Source organism: Suricata suricatta, chromosome 10 (assembly GCF_006229205.1).
Source record: "Suricata suricatta isolate VVHF042 chromosome 10, meerkat_22Aug2017_6uvM2_HiC, whole genome shotgun sequence".
NCBI lineage: Eukaryota > Metazoa > Chordata > Mammalia > Carnivora > Herpestidae > Suricata > Suricata suricatta.
The window spans coordinates 22,582,082-22,601,551 of NC_043709.1; the positions used below are offsets into that span (position 1 = coordinate 22,582,082).

The following is a 19,470-nucleotide window of genomic DNA, read 5'->3' on the forward strand; positions in this document are numbered from 1 at the left end:
AAATCTGAAAAGCTACATACTGATTGATTCCAACTATATGATGCTTTGGAAAAGGTAAAACTATGGACACAGAAAGATCAGTGTTTGCCAAAGGTGGGGTGAGAAAAGGGTGAGCTGGCAGACCACAGAGGGTTTATAGGGCAACAAAAGACCCTATTTGATATTATAATGATGGATAGATGTCATGACGCTGTTGGTACAAACCTACAGGATGCACAACACCATAAGCTTTGCACAGGGGCAGTATTGTAACCAACGAGGTCTAGCCGAGGCACAATTATTGCTAATTGAAAACTTTTCCCAGAATGTACAACCCCAAGAATGAATGTTAAGGTAAACTATGGGTTTGGGGTGATTATGATGTGTCAATGTAGGTTCGTCCTTGGTTAAAAAAAGAAAAATGTACCTTTCTAGTGAGTGATGATGATGGGGGAGGCTGTGCATGTGTGGAGCAGGGGGAAGATGAGAAATCTCTGAAACCTCCTCTCAATATTGTTGTAAACCTAAAACTGCTCTAAAAATATTGAGTCTTTGAAAAAAAATGCCATGACCCGTCATATTTCTGGCCTTAGTTCGGTCACATTGCGGTCCTGATAAGAAAGCAAATATTCTTAGCTCTATACCCTGATGACCTGCTTGCTTTTCTGTTTGCTAGAAGAGCTTGGGGGCAGCTGGAAACCAGTGTCTGAGAACCCTTTCCACAGTCACCAACTAGAGAGATACGGGAGAGAATGTCTACATTCCTTAAGGTCAGGCTCAACCACAGATTTGTTCAAACACCTTTCTTCTAAAATTTGTTCTCTGAAGGTGAGACACGCCTGCAGGTGTTATTAAAAACCGTCTGCAGTACAATGTTTGCACAGATCTCCCATTCATCATTGTGACATGCAATCTGAGAATCAGACTCTGAGTCTTAGATCTGTTCTACACGGGCAACATGACTTGCTTTCTCTGTTCTTGTGTCAACCGCAGAGGGTTGTGGGAAGAAAAAAACATAAGGGGAGCTACCTTATAAACTGTAAAGTACTCTGTAAATATTGGAAGTGTTGTTTGGAGATATGGTTATCATGGTGATGATGAGGAGGAAAAGGAAGAAGAGGAGGAGGAAGAGGATTGTTACATGAGGACGGGATCGTTTCATAATGTAAGAAGATAAAGTCCAGGAGTGTAATTTAATAGAAACATGATTTTGTTTATCTGACCCTGAATGGGAAAAATGATGAGTTCATCCAAAAGTCCTTGTGTGTAATGATTTCTCCATGTTTCTTTCAAGGTGTTTGCATATGTTTACAGGTAATAGATGCCATTATTGGGGTTTGTTACCATGTACTTGATAACGCTAAATATTTTGCATGAATTATCTCATTAAGTTAGTAGGAGCAGGAGTTGATATTCTACCATATTAGGTACTATTAAGAAGGTATGACATATAAATGCATATTATTTAAGCCCCAAATAAGACTATTTCATTTTTGAGTTGGATTTCATGGAACTGATAAATTTAAGAGAAGGAATGTAGGAAGACTGACCTGGGCATCTGGACTGACTGAAAGAATTATCAGAAAAGTGAATTGGTAAAATAATATGGCTGCATGGATGGACAATAGGAAAAGTTTCAGGGAAATCACAGGTCATGAGCAAAATTCCCAATTCTTATGAGGATATGGTCTCTCTTGCTATGGAACACTGTTCCCCCACTACACAAATTATTCCTGGAAACTGTGCCATTCTTCTGAAGGTTTCTTAATCATTACACTGTCCACTCCCTGATGACCTATGTGTCTGGAGGTGATTTTCACCAGTTTGTAGGGGATTTACAATTCTATTTTGGCTTCTCCATTTCTTCCAGCACTCACCTGGGACAAAGCATACAACACCATAGGAGGTCTGTGCTCAGCTACAGAAACCAATCTTTAATATTAACTTACCCACCCCTAATTGGGCAGACACATTTGTTGCTGAAAGCTCTATATTTTGAATTCAGATCTAAATTTGAATATTTGATCACCATCCATAAGTAAGATTGAAACCTAAGTAACTATGAATAAGCCAATAGGCTTTGGGCTTGTTAACACAATATTTCAACTAGCACAGAAACCCAGATTATTTATTTCCAGCATTTATCATCATTTATTTCTTTCCACAGAAGAGCAAGTAGATGGGCAACTCAATGGAGAGAGTAATACAGATTAAGAGAAGTGACTGCCTTTACATATTTCTACTTCTTAGAGTACACTTAGAGTACATCCTTGTACTAAATAGCATGTCTAAGAACAGTACAGAATTCATAGATCATAGTTGTGGGATGATTTTTGCTAAATGAAAGGCTGCATAAACTTCTGAGATGACTTATTTTCAAACCCTAAAAGAAGGCTTTGACAACACATGGAGTGTAGAAGAGCAGGATGAAGGGTTTGTGTCTTGCCTATGGCATGAGAGGTGTTTGTGCTTTGGATTCCCCAGCCATAAACTAGGGAGACAGACAGCCTCCACACAAAATGTTTTTGTGAGCGCTTGGACCAGTACCTGGCACAAAGCAAACATTGTTCATGATTACGTGTTCATCATTTCAGAGACAAAAGAAAACCTCCATGTTCTGCTGGCTTTGAGCACAAGGGGAGATTAAATGCCATTTTATTATCTCAGTAATAGCCAATTTATTCATTATCATATGTAGAGTGCTTCCTATGTGGCAAACACTACAAGTATTAAACAAGGCAGAACATTTTTCTCTCCTTAAACAGTGTACAATCTGGGGGAAGGTAGACAGTGAAGAAATTAAGAATATAATGTCTGGACTGATGAGTAGTCAGGAGAAAGCTGAAGGAAGGTAGAGAAATGCAGCATAACCTTTAACTCTGTCCCCACATTCACTGTGTTTGACAAAATAGCTCACTGCAGGCCCTGCTTTTCCTCTGAAAGGAATTCTCAAGCTGACATTCTAGGTAACTGCCTCAATGAAATCTCAACCATTTGCCTGCAACAAAAATAATCCAGCATATGAACGCATCCAGATAGACATATGTACGCTGGTTTTCTGAAATGTAATGTGTATGTAATTTCCCGAATGGCTGGTTGTCACATCCATCTGGTCTTATTTCCATAGCACTTGAATGCATCACGAGGATATAAACCCTAAAAGCTAGAAAACAGAATTTAAATACCCAAACACATACGAGGTGTGTTTTCAAAAGCAGCAGACAAGCGAGCACTGTGGTGACTTCATTAACTTCTCAGCCACAGTTGAGAGTAGCTGAGACTAAGCATAAAGGCCACAGAACATAAAAGACATTCCACCGGTAGACCTCATTAAGTGGGCTTAAGACAAGCTGGATGAGCTAATGACAAAAATCTAATTTGGAATTTCTGGACATAAGAATCCAGTAAAAGCCCAAACACACCAAAACTCAACCACGCCTTCTATCTGAAAAGGCAACAACCCAGCGTCAATTAGGTCCATGTAGTTCATGAATCAAAGCCCAGGGATGAATGTTGTCCTATTCAACCACACTGAATAGGAAATCATGTTCTATGTGTTTGTAGGTTTGGGCTTTGGTCCTATTAAACTGCACAGATGCTGTAGGTTCTTAAATTAACAGTGGCCTCCAGGGAGGAGCTCATCAGGCTGTATTTACTGAACAAAGGCCTGGCTGGAATCTAGACACCACACAGTTCAGAAAACAGTTTTGCTACTGCTTTCCCTTCTCTAAAAGACCTTTTCTATTTCTAATTTCTGTCAGCACCTAGAGAGTCTAAACATGTTAGATTGTACTTACTTAAATGCCATGTAGAAATCTCCAGTTGACCTAGGTTTGCATATTTCTACTCTAACTACTTTTACATCCCTTGAGTGGAGAGGCACTCACTTTCATGAAATGATAGCAGCTATGTGTGCCCCACACAGTGGGAGGTGCCTTACAATTATTGTTAACCCCATATCGATCTTATTATGATCAACTCAATTTTTATAAGTAAGCAGGCTGGACATTCAAAACTTTACCCCACCTCTAATTAGTGGGGGGGACCAAGTAGTGGACAACCAATAATCTATACCTAGGTCATCTAATTTCAGAGACCATATTTCCACTACCAGTGCAAGGAGGAACAAAGGCTTATTAAATGAATAAATGCATCACTTAATATCCTTAAAATCAAAGGAGGAAGAATCTGTCACTTAAACTATATCCTGTTGCAATAGTAGGTATATAATAATAATAGGATAGTTATTCAAGGTGAAGGTGGTGTATCTTATACTTTCTATATTCCTATAGTGCCTTTTGCAATACCTCACAAATACAAAGTATTTGTAAAATATTTGTGGAATCAGTGAAATATCGTAACCCAACATAACTATAATAAATGATTGAAATGATTTTCCTTGGGTCATTTTCTGTTTCCTATTACCAGCTCCTTATATGAAGAATGGATAGATTTTTCTAACATCTGGCTCCTGGTGCTAATTTCTTCAGAAATCCTTAGACACATACCCATATTTTGACCTCTGGGCTTTTGACCAGGCCTAAGGGAGACTCAAATTCCTGGTCCCAGCTTTTCAAAATGTGGCTCACCTCATTTCCAGATAAGCCTTAGTAGTGACAGTAGAAGTAATAATCTTTAACTGTTGTGAACAATGCAAGTCAGAATATCTTAACACATGTTTATTGAGGAGAAACAAATTCCATTGCACCTGTCAAAACCTGGTTAATGTCCTAGATTTCACTATATACTCATCCCTGGGCCCTATACTTACATGTAGTAATATTTACATAGGACATTACTCTGTGAATACTGCATGGAGAGACAGCATTACAAGCTTCTTTTTTCCAAACAGTCCACAAAAAGTCTCGGAATGTATTCTCCTATCTTCATTTCTTCCCTGACCCTCACTGTAGTAAGAGGCACTGGGCAGATCCTTTCACATCTTCGCATATCTCGTTCATAAGGAAGAATGAAATGTCACTTGTCATATCTCATTACTGTGAAGATAACATATGATAATATGTAGAGAATAATTTTTGAGCCATGAAATGTTACAAAGCTGTAAGAAATTATTAGAAAAGAAGAAAAATATATTCATGTACAACATACCTTGAAAAGCCAGGGGGCTAATTTCATTCTTATGTAAATGTTATGTGCATGTGTATGAACACATATGCATTCAGCGACACCTGGGACAAAATGGGCTGGTGAAAAATCTGAATCACTTTATTGCCTAAGACTTGAAGAGCTAATGAATGCCATATTAAGAAAATTTCTCTATTTATCTCTGTTGGTTTTTGATGCAGAGCTACTGTGTTTTATAAAATAATTATATCTATTATTTATAGAGTCAACTTGATGATAGACATCAAGTTAAGCTGTTTATATACATTATGTGGTTGACTCATCACAGTACCACTTTAAGTAGGTATTAGTATCTCTCTGTTGCATATGGGTAAACTAAGGCCCAAAAAAATTTAGGAATGTCTCAAGGTTACCCTGCTAGATGAAAAAGTCAGAGGCCAAATCTGCATTCAGGTCTGCCTGTTGACAAAGCTTTGCTTACCAAGTCAAATCCTATTCATCTGAAATTTGCATTAACTCAAGTGTAGCATATGTTATACTTCTCAAAGAGCAAATTCAAATGAATTCTGTCCTTTGTAAAATATTAGGGATCCTTTGACCAAATATAAACTGATAAAAATATGCAGCTTTTTCCAAAATATATCTTTAATAAAAGTTTTCTATTACCCTCTTCAGAGGGTTTAAAACCTCTGGGTCAGGTAATATATAGTATCTTACGATGTAGGTTACTGACAGTTATAAATGGGGTTAATGGCTATGATTTTTACTCATTGGCACCCCCAGTTCATTCAAGGTGTAACCTGAGTGTCCCTACTGTGTGCATACCATTTCTCACGTGATAGAAATATGTGAAGGTACAGGAGAAGGTTTAAAAAAGAAGCAAAAGATATCCCTCAGGGAGTCTACAGTCTACCCTTTTGAAAAGAAACCAGCATACATGAAGCCGTCAAAGAGTCAAATTAGTCTTAGAATACATTAGCAATACTTAGAAGTAATAAAACTAAATCAAAATTTCTTCAAAGGATTAAGTCTCTCAGCCTTTAACTCAGTCTGACCTGCTTCCCCACATGCCAATTAGAGTTCAAAGAAAAGATTCATACACTTCATTTACAGATCTATTGAACCTTGGGCACAAGTGATAAGTCCTTAATAAGTCAGAAAGATAGCTATATTTATTCTTAAAATTAACTAATTTGCACACTGAGGTTAAGTGATTTGCCTAAAGACAATTCATTGGAATGTCTGATAAAACTTCATAACTCTATTTTACACTTCACATCACTGACCTGTTTTCCTATTTTAACCTTACTGTGTAGAATCGCTAACGTTACTGTGTAGAATGACTAACATTTGTCAACAAAGATGATAGAAAAGATTCTGACACATCTACACAGAGACAAACAACCCACAACCTCTACCCCTACGCTTAGAGACAAAAACCCCACAACTTTTACTAACATATCTAGGAAATCTCAAGATGAGTGAAGAGTGCCCCAAACACCACTTGGAATAGAAGAGATGGCTGACCTTTGCAGGGAAAATTTTTCTTCTTTTATCTGTGCTCTGAAAGTGGACTTACATTTATTTGGCAGTCGCTCTAGTGAACATAGCAGCACAAAAGTAAATATACCAGACAATCAAACTGGTTGATGGACTCTAACGTCTACATTCATCTCCTCATTTAGGTGATTTTATGAATGACTGTACACACACACACACACACACACACACACACACACATTTTGGTTCTTTAAAAGTGAACTCCCTGAGAGACGATCCACAGAACATGTGGACACCTTTAACTACTGGGAAATACAATACTCCCAAGTTCTCAAAAAGAGATATGTCAAAAATACAGGAATTTTGCACTAAGTATTTTTGAAAACACGAATGCTAAAATGATAAAGGCAAGATAATTCTGAAGGTGACTTTCCAAACCATACTTATTAAATAACCATAATGATTATACACATAAATCTTATTCTAAAAATACTGGGTTTAGCTTCATTGATTAGACAGCAAATAGCAATCATGCCACCCTTGCTATTGATGCAGAAAATAGAAGACTACTGGTCCAAGCAGGACTTATGTCCTCTTTTACTTTGATTTCAGCTATTTCAAGCACTTCATGGTTTCCTGGGCCTTTTACTTTAACATTTCTACGGCCAAAATATAACAAGAGCAGAGTCCTTTCCACGAATTCCTTATTTTTAGTATAGATTCCATTGTAAGTTTTCTGGATCTAAACCTATCTTAGAGAACCCAAATGACACAAAACTTTGGGAATAGAAATTAGCATAATTGAAATAATTCAATTTTTGGTAATTATAATTCTCACTTAAACCTAAATTAAATATGCCAAACTATAATTATGTTCAAATTTGCATCATGAAAATTATCCCCATTTTGCTCATGGCATCTTAAAATATGTAATAAGGGATGTTAAACTCTTAAGTTTCAGTCAAGAGGCCTTACTTTCACAGCCTTTGGGAAGAGGGGACTTATTATGTATTAAGCACAGTTATTCAGTCTCTTGTGAAAGGGAGGATGGGTCCATTATTCCTCACAATATGATGTGTAGGATTTGCAGTCTAATCTTTGGGTACCTCTAAGTTACATTGCCATTAATGAGCACTGAGTGCCAGAGCAGACAGTGAAAGATTAATGCTTTCTTTGGAGAGGAACCTTAAGCAAAGCAGGTCATGCTTTAGGACACAAGTAATGGGAATCAAAGACACAGTAAAAGCCATAATACTTTAAAACTGGGCACTTGAAAATAAGTGCTGCTGTGCTATCCATTTTTAAATGATTGAAGATGAGAGACAATGAGAAGGCCATGAGAACTTACCTTTTAGCACTGCAGGCTGCTCATTGCTTCTGAAAAATCCTGTGATCAAATGATTATTAGCAGTAGTTATTTGGGATACAAAAAGAAAACACACCCTAAAACACTACTCACTGTAAGCTGCCTGTTTAACTAACCTTTCTACTACTGGATTTCATTAAATTAACCAATCGATGTGATTAAATTTGCAAGGTGGTTTATTTATCTTCATCTCTGGGACAGTAGGTGGATGTAATCTGGGAATATACTGGTCAAGAAAGAGATGAGTCTGGATGAGCAGGCCTGGCACACAACCAAAGCACACGATGAGTTTCTTACAAAAAAACATATGAATATATCTCCAGTTGAGTAAAATATTCACATTAATACTGGAATAAGGCAGAAGAACCCTGGCTGACATCCCATCTGTTCTTATGAATTAAATTTAGAAATCATATGTAATATAGACATTTCTGTCTGAATATCATAAAACCTTGACACATCCAGGCTTTCATTAGAAAGCTCCACGATGTGACTTGAATAACAATCTGTCTTAGCTAATTAGTATTTTCAGTTTAGCATATTCACTTCCAGACATATTGCTGTTTGCACATGGTAATTTAGGTAAACAGATACCATCCACAGCTGCATCAATTAACACTGCTAATCAAAACTGAATTCAGGTAATTAGGCACATTTATGCAAAAAAATGTGTAATTTTGGAGAAAAGCTAGATTCTTCAGTAGTATGTCAATAAGTAAAAAAATCTCCTTTTGCTTATGAAGATGAAGAACGAGGGGAGAGAAATCATCATTAATGTATACATCATGCAGACAGAGTAAAAATTCCTAAATTAAATCTCAAACTTTAATTGGCCTGTATTTTCAGAAATTGGATTATATTTTTCATAAATGTTTCTCTCAGTGTTTCCACATAGTGAAGTTGATTCACATCTGCCTAAGGGTTTAATCATCATCAAGCAGGACTCAAATGGTTAATGAATTCTCAAGTATTTATATACTTAGAAGAGATGTTGGTCAAACTTGCTCTTCTATCTTGCTAAGCAACTCGTAGGGAGGATGCTCAGTATGTCTTGTTTCCTACACACTTTAATGTTCTCTGGTGCAAAGGACTTGGTCTACAGTTAGAATCACAATAGCAATTTCTGATGTCCTTGCAAATGCTCTCATAGCCCCGAGTCTATACAATGCCCTCTAGTTCCTTTCATTCATTTCCAAAATGAATATTGTGAATCAGTTTTCTGTTTTCCTATAAACATAAACCAGTTTGGTGACTTTGATTAGATCATCTAGTCAGTTCAGAAAAACTAGTTCAGCTGTTGGTAAGCTATCAGTAACCAATTCAGGGTGAGAGGAAATTGGCAGGCTTAGAATTAAAGTTAAAAGTAAAGGGAAATAATGGGTCATTTTCAAAAACATTCTATAGTAGATATGGAATCTATCTATCTATCTATCATCTATCATCTATCTCAATTTCTCCTTTCTCTTTTCCAAATTTTAAGCTTAGATTTATTTCTTCTTTTTAAACTTTTAAACTTTTATTTATTTTTGAGGGACAGAGAGAGACATAGCATGAATGGGATAGGAGGAGGAGGAGAGAGAAAGAGACAGACAGAGAGACAGAAACAGAGAGAGACAGAGAGAGTGAGAGAGAGAGGGGGACACAGAATCTGAAGCAGGCTCCAGGCTCTGAGCTGTCAGCACAGAGCCCGACAGTGAGGCTCAAACCCATGAACTGTGAGATCATGACCTGAACTGAAGTAAGACACCCAATGGATTGAGCCACTCAGGGATCCCATGAAGCTTAGATTTATTTCTTAAAGCAAACACCGGGACCTTATAATAAAGCACTAAGTCCAGTGTCCCCAGCTTTATTTTAATGGTAATAGTCACCATCTAGTTTAACAAACATTTCCTCAGCACCAATTGTGCGTTAAGCACTCTTCAAGGCCCTGTGGGCAGATCCAGAGATGGCTTCAGACCTATTATACTCCACTGAGCCAAGCTCTGAGATTTCACAGACCAAAAGAATCATCTTTTAAAAAGTGGACCAAATCTCTAACTAGAAATATATCTGCCCATTCCAAACTTTTAGCACCTCCTATGCTAATTTTGCAAAGGTTTACTTTTTGTCTAACCCATGATAATTTTTTGTACTCCTAATAAATCAGGAAATGAGAACTAAGATGGTTTTTGCTAAGTAGGGTGATATCTTTCTCTCATATTGCAGTAATCCCATACAACCTGTGTGTGTGCGTGCGTGTGTGTGTGTGTGTGTGTGTGTGTGTATAATAGTTTTTCCATATATTTCCTTAAACTCATTTGGCATTTGGCATAAGCAACTGGATAATTCTCTATGGAATAGAAATCTAACAGACTCTGTGCTCATATCCAGTTTCAAGAGCAGGGATCAAAGAACATGGAGTCTCATTTATCATTGGTTATTAAACTGCTTGAACTAGTGAAAGTGTATGAGGTGAGAAGGGATACCTCTGACTTTGTTGAACAGATTATTTCGAAACGTCAAGGACAGATATGTAAACACAAACATTTTAAAGACAATTTTTTTTATAACAGGCTAGTGGCTGACTTTCAGTCAACTAAATGATTAATATTTGGGGAGGACAATTTTAGTCTCCACAAAATGAGCTAAGTGAAGTTTATCACATGAACGTGCCAGTGAATAATCCATAACCTTCTAAAGCACCTCTTCTCTTACTTCCTGAGGAGTGAAGCAGGAGAGAATGAATTCTTTCTCTGTAGTGCCTGCAACTTAGTAAATCCCTTTGTCCAAGGAAGGAGTTTAAATTCATCTAAAGCTGACGTACTCACAGTCACCAAGTTTTTGGCAAAGTCGAATGCTACGGATACGGCAACACCAGCTCTGGGGAAGAAGGCCTTGAGGTAGGGCACTGGCTTCCAACCTAGGCAAACCCTCCCCACCCTCAGCCTCGGTTTCTGGTGCCTGAAGCATGACTCATGGACCCACCTCACTGAGTTGAAGGGACTGCCTGGTACATAGTAGGTGCTCAAGTAATGCTTGCTGAAACCCAATACAGAACACTCAGTGATGGCTCCAGAAATACTAATGCTAGAGGCATTTTAGTCAAAGTTATTTCATCAAGCAGTTCTCCATATTCCAAAGCCATATGGACAGGTGGTGCCAATACAAACAGCATGGAAGGCATCAACAGGCCACATGCCACTACACTACACTTGACAGTCTTCCAGGTCACCTGAACACAAATGCTACAAAACTTTCCCAATTAGCTGGAAAGTCCGCATCGGACCACTTACTGTTTCTGGAGTATCTCTATTATTTTGTCCAACAAATCACAGGAAAAAATTCATTTGACCCTCATTAACCAAATTATTTTATGCTAGATGTACTCTCTGTTAAGGAGAATAACATCTTGAAAACTTCATACATAATTACTTCGTGACCGATGGTTAGTGATTTTAAAAACCTTGAAAACTCTTGCGACTGCAACGCGTCATGTCTCTTTAGCCTGGCGCCCTAAAAATGCTCCTAGCAGGTCTACTCTAAATTTTTGTGGAATTGAATTAAATTGTTGACTCACAAACAACACAATACGCAAAACAAGTAAAATGACACCACTGGTCACTCTCTGAACTCTCTCTTTTTTAAACAGAAGGACCCCCACTCAAGAAAACATCAAATGGATTAATTTTGCTTGTTAATGGTAAAGAATGCTATTTTACAGCTGTAAGAGAAAATGTCAGGTCTGGGACTAGGTGGATTAGAGGGGAACAGATTGCTAGAAACAAAGGCAACAAAGAAATAAAAATGTCTTCTAAATACACTGAAGCAAAACAAATGACTGGATTTGGGATTTAACAAAATATAATCTTATTTGCCTCTGCTCTTTCAGCACGTCTTTTCCCTGCACTACAACAATATGAATCTCGCCTTCTTGAGCCATGATTTTCTCTTATGGGAAAGATTGCTGGTGACGGATGGCAAGGCAGGGAAGTTATCAGTAGTTGGGCATGTTCGGGTTTTATGCTGAGAGAATGTCGTTCTTACAATACATTTTAATGCCCCCAATTATTTTCATTCAGTTCTGGTAAGTGGTAAAACAAGAAGAATCAAATTAGAGGAGATTATTGAATTACAGCTGAAGAATTAATAGTGCTTATTTTAGAGATTTTGTTTAGCAGCAGTGTTTATTTATTTATTTATTTTTTTAGTGAAAATCATCTCTAATAAGAAAACAAGTATTATCATGGAACTACCAGATTTTTTTTAAGTTTGACAATTTAATGTACCAAAGCTAAAGCTGATAATCTACACTTTATCAGGCAAGGTACAGAACCACATATTTGTTTACAATTATGCTTGAATCCTAGCCCCAAGATTAAGAATTAGGAAATTATCTTTATAGCAAACAGATCTTAGCTAAACATACTATTAATCTAAGCTGCAAGGTATTATCCAGCTCTTTGGAGGATGCCAGAGTCACTTTGCTAGCTGAATTATCTGTCACTCTGTCACAGGTTTTTCATCTTTGACTTTCTTCATAGGTCTGGAGTAGAAGCCTATGTTTCAGGAAAAATGTTAAAAGAGGACATGAAAAGCTGGTGAAAAAATAAACCATAGCACCTCAGGCTTCTTAATTTTTACATTATAATACTTGGGACTTTTCTACCTTGACACATTCAGAGTGAGTGCTTTGATGAAAAGAGAGAGAAGTAAATTACATATAGAATGAGGAGAACCTGTATTATCATTTTAATAGTCCTGAGACACATAAAAGGAAAATGTGTTCACTCGTGGGGGGACTTAAAACTTAACATATTCACTGACTTAGTAATAAAAAAAATTTAACATGATATGAAAAATGGAAACATATTTTTGAAGTGACATGAATATGCAACTTTTCACAAATGTGTCTGAAAAATCTAACAAAGAAAAATAAAACCAAACCATTTACGTGACTTTGTAAATACCTAGAGTTTGCCCCTCCTAGAACATTTTTTAACTCGATAAAGACACTAAAAATGTTTATAGACTCTCAGAGAGCACAGGCAATGCAATTCGAGGCATTGGAAGTAATCAGCTTTTACAAACAGCTACATAAGCCACTGTACCGACAAAGCCCCCATTTTCAGGAGATACCATACAGATTCAACACAGATATAATGTGCAGTTTCGGTGATCGCCAGCAGATTAGAATAAAGACGTCACTGCTATTTATTCCTAACCTTTTCAGGATATTCCTAGATAGGTTTTCTACTGAGAGCACGCATTTGCAGTGGGTGGAGATTGCCTTCAGGCTCCCTGCTTTTTCCGAGGTGGCGGTTTTGATGTTTTGATGGGGGCGTGATGCCAGGGACTCTTCCCACGCGCTCCCAATTATCTATACATTATTCCATATTCTCTGCCGCCGGGATGCTCTCACCAGAGCTATGATCCTTCTAAAGCAGCATCCCATCCAGACATGCACAAATGAACGTTAAAATAGGAGGGTTTATTGTTATTATTATTTGAATGACATAGGACCTGCTCAATGTTTGCATTTAAATTGGCCAGAATAATTCAGCTCCGGCTTTTAATTTCAGAAGGGTTAATCACCCTAGCAAAGGTCAATCAAACTTTAATCTTCAATAAAATTGCTACAGCCCCAATCACCTGCAGGACATTTATTATATTCCTATTTCCATGAGAAAGAACGCACTGCTTTCATTATGTGTCGCTAATCTTCTAACTCTTTACATTAGCACATTTTACCAAAAATATTAATTCCTTTGAAACTCTGTCAAGAGTTCATTTCTACACATCTCAGGAGATAATCCTGTTTAAAAGAACGGGTGCATCAGCTGTGAACTACTTTCCTGGCCTCTTCTAATCCTCATAGACCTTCGCTCCTCCAACTGAGTTCTTACAATAGTAAATCTCAATTACACAAAATATTATGGAGGTTTAGGTTAAGACAACATTATATTATTTTAGGAACTTAATCCTTTGTATTGTTTGTGATTATGCCATTCATCTACTTGTTTCTATACCGTTTACTGCATTCAAAAGTTACTGATTTGGAAGAAGACAATGTTAATTATATTTGAATAGCAACAGAAAGACTTAAATTCATTAATTCACTCACTCAATAAATATATATTAATGCCTACTGCGTACCAGATATGAGGGGAGAGATGCAAAGTCAAAGAAGAAAAGAAGTCTCTCTCATGAGAATAACATTCTCTTCTGAAAAATGACGTCCAGGATATAATAAAAAAAATATCTTATCTTTTAGCTTTTTTTATCATCATTAAATTTTAGTGAAGAATGGAAATGTATTAAGTCAGATTTTAACCAAAATTTCAACAGACAGATTTTTCTATTATTTGGGCACTTAATGGCTAATTTAAAATTCATAATCCCATAAATGGCTCATTTTTAAAATTTGGGAATATGAAATTTGATTCCCACATTCTAAAATCAATGCATTCAGAGTATCTAGTCTCTGATGACTAGGAATAAAGCCAGGAAAAAAAGTTTAATTGGGTTTATTAAAAATACACATGCTGTGCACTAATTTGTTTCAAAAATGTTGCTTCATTATGTTTAACAACTGCTAACGATACACACAACACATGGCATTGGTAAAAAAAAAAAATTATTGCTTTAATTTTGCCATGATATAGTGGTCTGGATGACCACAAAGGGAAAGTAAAGGACCTGAGTGTAAGTCCCAATTTACTGGAAATTGATCACCTTGGCTTTATAGTGGTGGTGTGACAGCATAAATAACCCAAACTTGACCTTCTGCATGGTTTGTGAGGTACCTTCCTCTCTCTTTGTACTCAGAGGACGCACACAAGCATATACACAGAGGCACATGTGCCCCTCCTCATCAATATTCAAGTTCATTAATTAGGAATACATGATGGCTATAATTTGGGAAACTCCCCAGAGCCTGATTATTCAATCAAGCAAAACAAATCACAGTGTAAAGAAAATACAGGTATAACAGTCAATGGCCAGACTGGCATTGAGGAGTAGCACATAATTTTAAGAAATACTGGTCTTTCTAAATGTTGTAAAAAGCCCCAATTACTTTGACAAAAGTCAAGACCTTAGCCTTCCTTCTCCCTGCTTTAAGCATTTCTTGAAACTGAAATAGAACCTCTTCATATTCTATAACTATGCCTCCTTTTTTCCACTCCTATAACTAGGTTGACACAATAGAATAAAGCAGAGCAATGGCTCTTATTGTTGAGCATAATAAATCCAATGCTACATGATACAAATGTTCGATAGATATTTGTTAACAAATAGTTATTCTGAAAACTGATAAAGATTAGACACAACGACAGGCAAAACATTGCTTTATATTCCATTCTCCGTATCAAAAGCCATTTCATTACGTTTCTGAATTTCCAGATTTGGAAAAAAAATCCAAAGATTGCAGAGAACATGCTGTAAATGCTCAAGATGCATATGGATCTTTTTATGAATCATTTTGGTCACAAAACAGAGAAGAGCCCACAAGCCATCAAATGAAAATCTTCATAAGAAAGCCCAGGTATAGAATTATGGAAAAAAAAAGCCAAAATCAAAAACAAAACATACCTTTGGCTGAACAAGTTCACAGTTTCTCGTCTTGCCTATACAGCTTTGCCATTCCACCTTGAGCAAAAGTCAACTCCGTGTCCCTTGTGATCCTTGTGACAATGCCATCATATCACTGGCAAATTTTTCGATTAAACTTTGCAGATGTAGTAGCAACTTTGTTAATTATGATATTAGCCAGCTGGCGGGTACAATCAGTCAACCACTGTAAGAAAGCCAGACAAAGAGACATCTAATCATTGCAACCAGAGCAGATAAATTTTGTTCCTTCCTCATACGTGTCACAGATTCTATCCCTTCTGACCCTCTCCTCAGCCATCGACTGTCAAATTTAGATTCTGCGAGCTCCCAGCTTCCCTTTATCCCTGCCTTAGATCTGAAACTCTTGGTTATCAGGAAGACACGCGTCACCAGCTGTCTCGGAGCAGGAAAGCAATCAGGTGAATACTACTTATTATCTTGCATTGCTTTCTGAGGAGTGACAAGATTGATTTGGGACCTAGAATACATTCAGATCTCAGACATGGAGTTCCTAGGGTTTTGAGTTCAAAGAGTAGGTTAGGTGCAAAGTTGCAACAGAGAGTACTTTAACCCCAATGTTAAGGATATGGGATATTAGATATTTAAGGAGAATTTTAAAAAATCTACCAGAGTTCCTTTTTCAGATGCCTTTGTATTTTCTTTTCCACATATGTGCTACCTCGGTAATGTTTACAGACTGTTACACAGAGAAGCCAGCTTCACAGCGAAGTAGCCTTAAACCAACCCATGGAACGGTATTCTGACATTATGAAATTGTCTCCACCTACCCCCTTTTCATTAACAAGAGTACTCTCTAAATTCCCATTCCTGGAACTTATCCTCACATAAAAGTTGGAATCAAATTTATAACAATAAGGTGAGAAACTAATTTGGGCATCACAGTTAAGAATAATTTATACAACTTGAGACTGAGAGACAGACATCTTTACATCCTATACAAATTTTCCCTTCAAAACTATCAGTTTCTGAAATCATATAGAAGTGTGAATCTATCAGTCAATATGAAGATATACACATACATACATTAATGAACTCACTGAAATTGAAATAACATGACATTCCTACAAAATGTTTTACGGTAATCTTTAAAGTGAAACATTCTGTTGACCAGTAACATGTTTCATCTGCATGGTAAGACATTAAATCAATGTAATATTTATTAAATGATTATTTTTCCCCATTGAAATGTTTAAACATCAGTGAAGTAAAAAAGTTTGCACTGCAGACTTTAAAAAAGAATAATAGGGGTGCCTGGGCAGCTCAGTGAGTTAGGTGTCTGACCAGCTCAGGTCATGGTCTCATGGGCTCACGAGTTTGAGCCCTGCACCAGACCATTTCAGACTCTCTCTCTGCCCCTCCCCTGCTCTCAAAATTAAACATTTAAAAAAAGAGTGATATACAATACAATAATAAAGTTATATTCATCAGTAAATTAGTAGATCTTTCTGAGATGGAAGAATTTGGTGAAAAGTTAAAATGGAATTTTGAATTGCATTTTAAATAGAAATTTTATACATTTGGCACCCTAAAGGGACCAAAATGGTTCTCTACATGTGAAAACTGCAGTTTAGTACACTGCATTAAAAATAACGTATGTTTGTATCCTAAATTTATGTTTTATTTTCATGTGAGGATGTTCCAGGGACGTAAAGTCCTAAGTCCCTGCACTTGGCTTACTTAGCACAAAGTGCCGAAAAGACAAATGTTATTCGGCTGCAATCCAAGATATATGACACAGGGCTAAGGTGATGTAGGGACCCTCAAACCACGAGCAAGATCGCTTCATTCCTTAAAGATAAATCCTACCAGGACAGAGATGAGAGAGGAAAAACCGGGTTTCAAGAATTCTCAGAAATTATATCTATGTAAACGTCTTTCTGAAAGGAAAATATTTTTCATCCTTCATGGCTGGGGCTGCAGTTAAGAAATAGGGCAGAGCCCACTGAAAGCTGAAGAACAAAGGAGTGGGAACCATTAGAGGAGGAGGGCGTGCTGAGCACCGGCTCAACAACAGCAAGAACAACACAACCTTAGACCCGACTCGAGTGATGCTCCGTTCGGAAACGAGCTGGGCTGTCACCTTCACCGTCATAGACTCGGTGCCCATCGAGGGGCCTGGCATGTGGCAGTTTCTCAAGAAACATATGTTGATAAACGATGAACAGTTTTGTGGCACACATCGTCCTGCTCAAAGCCCAATCTACACATTTTACTAAGTAATGCGAAAAAAGCATTCTTTAGACTTTATGTTGTTTACTATATATCAATTATCATATATATATTCAAAATTGTACCTTGAAAATACCAGAGAAACAATTCATACCTACAGAGTTTGAGATAGCATTTTTCTTAAGATTCTAAAATGAGTGTGTCAATATTGCTCACTATTTGCTTCTGTGAAAATAATCCTAACTCAAAGTTAAAATGAATCAAAAGCTATTTTGCTCTTTGACCAAAAATAAGAACTTCTCTTAGGAAATCCAAAGAGGATGAAATATACTACTTACACAGAGTTTTTCATTGCAGTAGTATCTATACGAGAAAATGAAAACAACCGAACATCCCCAAGGAGGGAGATTACTAAATAAATTAGGGCAATGACTTGTATGCACGCATCATGTGAAAATGAGGATGACAGAGAAAACCATCTTCTTAGGACCATAGTGAGTGAAAAGGGCAAAATACAGAACTGTACATATACTGATGACTGAGTATTTTTGGACAAATATTGAGAGGAGAAATACCCAAAGAAGAAATACACTCCGTGGGGCTAAAAAGTGTTTTCTTCTTATACAGAGGCTTGCTTTAACACCATTAGAATTGTTAATCTCAAAAACTATGAACAAAAGTCCCCATCTGTAAAATGGGCACAATGAGAATAATAACCTCCTGAAGCAGCTTTGGTATTATTTCAGATAATGGGAATGAAACCTTCTGCATCTTTCCTCACCTGCAGTAAACACTTGTTACTATCGAAGTTACTATCTTTAGTATAACCGCCATATAAATAATCCTGACACATCTATCTATGTACTGTACTTTTTACTTTTTTCTGTGAAACATCCTCAAAAAGTCACTGAATTAAATCACACAATCTCTGGTGCACTTGGGTGGCTCGGTCAGTGAAGTGTCTGACTTTGGCTCATGTCACAATCTCACAGTTTGTGGTTCGAGCCCCACATTGGGCCCTGTGCTGACAGCTCAGAGCCTGGAGCCTGCTTTGAATTCTTTGTTTCCCTCTTTCTGCCCCTTCCCCACTTTCTCTAGTGCTCTCTCTCATTCTCTCTCTCGAAAATAAATGATGTAATTTGAAACAAGGAAAACTCACCAAGTGCAGAAATATAGCCTAGATGATAAAACTGGTTTATAAAATAATTTACAAAATAATGACAACATGTTGATTCAATAATTCTATACATGACTAATTCCCACCATGAGTGTGGTCATCATCTGTCACCATACAAATGAATGTACATTGTAAGTCAAATATACATCAATAAAAAGCTAATGGCAATAATAATAATAAACAGAGAAATGTTTTCAGTTGCAAATTATACTTTGTATCAGACCTCTAAGACCTTTATTGTTTTAGAATGAAGAGGGCTCTGGTTTCAACTTCTGACCTGCCAGTAAAGAAGCAGGATTGCTGGAAAAACTGAAGGGGAAATAGGAGAAACTGACCTGGAGGAATTGACACACCTCCTAGAATCTGAGTGCTCTTCCTTTCATTTTCCAATGTGGTCCCTGCTGATTTCAGCTCCGCAAGGGCACATATTCTGATTTACAGCCCAATCAGAATCAGCTGAGCTGCTCTTTCGCTGGGGCACTCCAGTCCCACATCCCACAATGGGTTAGGTGTGGACTTTTGCACAGATGGAAACAGTCGGTGAGAACAAGGCGATCTAGCCTTAGAAACACTATGCATG

General features: G+C 37.2%; 1 pseudogene; it reads left to right on the forward strand.

Annotated features, from left to right (window-relative positions):
* The first annotated feature begins 226 nt into the window (after nt 1-226).
* Nucleotides 227-376, forward strand: LOC115305775 (annotated as a pseudogene).
* The last annotated feature ends 19,094 nt before the right edge of the window (nt 377-19,470 follow it).